This window comes from Triticum dicoccoides, chromosome 1A (assembly GCF_002162155.2).
Source record: "Triticum dicoccoides isolate Atlit2015 ecotype Zavitan chromosome 1A, WEW_v2.0, whole genome shotgun sequence".
Classification (NCBI taxonomy): Eukaryota; Viridiplantae; Streptophyta; class Magnoliopsida; order Poales; family Poaceae; genus Triticum; species Triticum dicoccoides.
In genome coordinates, this window is record NC_041380.1 from 297,264,930 (window position 1) to 297,268,891 (window position 3,962).

A 3,962-nucleotide genomic window follows, 5' to 3' on the forward strand; every position below is an offset into this window, starting at 1 on the left:
TTAGCTGCGATCCCGTACTCGCCCAAGTTTCAAAAACACTCCGAGTGAAGAGCAACCCTGTCACTCGGGGGCTTAGCTGCGATCCCATACTCGCCTAAGTTTCAAAAACACTCCGACTGAAGAGCAACCCTCTCACTCGGGGGCTTAGTCGCGAACCCGATTCGCCTAAGTTTCAAAAACACACCGAGTGAAGATCAACCCTCTCGCTCGGGGGCTTAGCTGCGACCCCGTACTTGCCTAAGTTTCAAAAACACTCTGAGTGGAGAGCAATCCTCCCACTCAGGGACTTAGCTGTGATCCTATACTCGCCTAAGTTACAAATTACTCCGAGTGATGAGCGATCCACCCTCTCGGGGCTTAGCCGCAAATCCGATTCGCCTAAGTAACAGAAATGCTCCGAGCTGCGTCACAAGTGCAACATCCACTCCATACGGATCCGCAAGGAAGACGAGGTCATGTACAACACCTAGTGCTCATACCCGCAACCCTCTTGTAGGAGCTGCATCACAAGTACAACGTCCGCTCTATCCTGATATGCAAGGACAATGAGGTGCATGTCACGCGCGGCACCTAGCACTCATGTCTGCAGCCCTCTCGTCAGAGCTGCGCCACAAGTACAACATCTACTCCGAGTGAAGAATTAAGTTTGACTCAGAGTTAAGAGATCTGAAAGTGGTAAAGACAAAACAACCATATTCAAAGAAAAACCAAGTTCGGATAAATCCAGCAAGGTTCAGAACTGCGAACAGAAGTACTCGGGCGTCAGGCCCAAAAGATTTTAATGGTTACAAAATCACTTGGCATTCCAAGGCAAATAAAAGTGAGGCATCAAGTTTGTTCACTCCGCAGGAGGAGGACTAGCCGGCTCGACGAACTCGTCCAAGTCGATTCCATTAGCAACGCGAGTAGCAGCCTCGATGAAGGTCTCCATAAAGGACTGGAATTGAAGCTTCTTGGTGTTGGCGACCTTGAGAGCTGCCAACTTCTCTTTTCTAGATTGTTTGCAATGAACGCAGACCAGAGACAGAGCCATGTCAGTGCCGCACCGAGCAGAGGACTTCTTCCATGCCTGCACTCGACCAGGGATTTTATTGAGTCGAGTCATCAGAGACTCGAGGTCGTTTTGGAACGTCACTCTTGGCCAGAGTTCTGTGTCGATCCGAGACATCGCCACTTTCAGTCGTGCAAGATACTCCATAAAGCTGGCGAGGTGACATTCCAGTCACAACACGTTCATCGCAGCTTTGTCTTTGGCGGGGGAGTTAATGGGGTCCATGCTCGTCTCAATCCGCCCAGTCTCTTCCTCAAAATTTTGATAGAATTCTGCACACACACAAAAAATAATGAGTCGACAGTCATATGATGAGTCGGCAGTTGCAAATTAGTCGGACAAGGGAAAGTACCTTCAAGCATAAGGAACACCTTCTTGGCGAGTCCTCCTAGATAAGCCTCCAGTTCGTCTCTCTTCTTAGTGAGATCTCCAACCTTGCCAGTCAGGGCCACCTTGTCCTTCTTCAGCTGCACGACTTCTTTGTTGGCTTCATCAATGGCAGTCTTCAGCATGGCATTTTCCTCTTCCAACTTGCCGACTGAAGCCAGCTTCTTGTCAGCTAGTTCAGTTTTCTCTTGTGTCGTCTTCTGCGCTGCTGCAAGGTCGAGGTCCTTCTAGTCCAAAGTCTGCTTCATTTTGTCTAAAGAAATGACATTTTCAGATGATCTTGGAGTTGTCTGTTTTCACTACGCACATCTGTTCGAGTTGAGTCACTTGGTTCAAAAGATGAAAGGAAAAGATGACAAGGCAAACAGTCGACAAGTTATTACCTCCCATGGCAGCTGCTTCATCCTTAGTGTCGGGGGTGTCATGCGACTTATGCCAAAGGATGGCTTATCATGGTGGGGTAGAGTAAAACGTCGCCAGTGCCTGGAAACAGGATAAGGCGTAGATAGGTACGCCGATGCATCTTACCTAGGTTCGGGGCTCTCCTAGGAGATAACACCCCTAGACCTGCTCTGTGGGGTCTCCGCATGATCGCTATCTCAACAAGTAGGTACAAGCTTGCTCCTTGAGCTGTTTGGCTAAAGGAGGAAGAAGGGCAAGGCTATCTCTACTCATTTCTCTATGTGTGTGTGTTATCTAAGAAGTTGAACCCTTTGCATGGGTGCCCACGGGGGTTTATATAGGCCTACCCCCAGGGGTACAATGGTAATCTGGCTGGGTGTAGGTCCCAGCCATCAGTGTCTCTGGTGGCCGGCTTCTCCGCCGGCTGCTGGGGCCCGCCGCTTAGTGGTTCCCACCAGTTGTCTTGTACTTGGCCGACAGGCCGCGCCCGCCGCTGGCGGGTCCTGCCGGCTGCTTGTTACTGTGGCAGTGCCACTGATGATGTGTGCTTTGTCAGGGAGAGCATGGCTACAGTGTCGCCGCCTGGTGGGCGTTTACTGTAGCCATTCCCCGTCTCTTCTAGTTAATGGCGCACAGACTTTGAGGGAGGAGGCGGGCCGCCTGCTAGGAGTCGGCCTCCCCCGCGTTGACTGGTCAGGGCCTGCCGCCTGCTGGCTTCCCACGGACAGGTAGGTCCGCCGTCTGCGGGCCATACCAACAGCCCATCGTGGGGGCGCCGCACCCTAGGCCGTAGGTGATGTCATGGGCTACGTGGCAATAGTGTCGTGCCGGGCTGGGGGTGCCTGCCAGTACGGGGCACTATGGCCACGTTCCGCCCTGGATTCGAGGGCGGCAGGCTGTACTGTAGCCATGCCCCATCTCCTCGTCATAATGAGGTGCTAACTTTGAGGGAACAAGGTGCCGCCTGCTAGGAGTCGGCCTCTCAGGAGGCCGCCTACTAGGAGTCGGCCCACCTCGTCGCCGTCTTCTGGGTTCCGCCGCTTTCTAGCAGCCGGCCATTTGGACCAGCTGGCCCCCAGAAGGCAGATGCTTATCTTTGATGCTTTGAGGGGCGTAGCTAGCCCTGATGTCTTGAAATACCAAGGGGGCAATGTGGCTACTCGTGGTCATTTACTCCGCCAGTAGTCCCCGAAGCTGGTGGGGCACCGTGGCTGGAGGGGCGAGGAGCCCCAGCAGCTTCCTACTCCGAGTGGTCTGAAAGTATTGCTTCGTCCGTCTTCTGATGGGCCGATAGTTAGGAGCCGACTGTATTCAAGCAGGCCTCCTTGTGAATTCGAAATGTTTGCGATGAGCCGGGCGGCCTGCCAGTCGGGTGGTTGGCCTGCCGCCCGTTGCTTGCCGGCCACGTGGCGCCAGCAGGCCGGGCCGGCCTGCCAGCCCATGCGCGTGACGGGACTTCGCTGCAGGCCAGGGCTCGCCACTACATGGCCTCGGCATGCGCGTGGATCCCTGCGGCCGACGCAAGCGGTTGGGCTCCCGCAGCAGTTAACACGCGCCTTTATTGGCGCGACAATTGTGGGATCATGGAAGGAGTGGGAGCAGTTAATCCCACGCCCCCACGTTCACGCCTCCTCGGCTCCGCCACCTGGGGCTATAAGTAGAGGGAGGGGGCGGCAGACGCACGCACGCCCTCCTCTCCCTTCTCCTTTCTTCTTCTTCTTACTGTCGCCGCAGCACTCCCGCCTCTAGCCGAAGTGATGCCGCAGCCCCTCGTCACCGAGCTTATCCTCCCCGCAGCGTCACTGCTCCACCGCAGGCTCGCGCGTTCGTTGCCGCGCCGTGTCTCCGTCAGGCTCGAGTTCTCATGGCGTGCGAACGAGCCGGCGCATGGGACGTCTCCAACGTCCATGAGGATCACCTCGCTTTCCTCCGCCAGACGCGGTGACTTCCCGGCGAGAACTACGTATGGGTACGGGTTCCGCTCGAGACGGTGATCTCACCGGCGTCGGAGGATGGCGAACGTGTCGTCTTCCGGTCGCATTTCCTTCGCGGCCTCGGCCTGCCGGCAAGCAGCTACTTCCACTCCTTTCTCTAATTCTATCAACTCCAGCTGCACCACCTC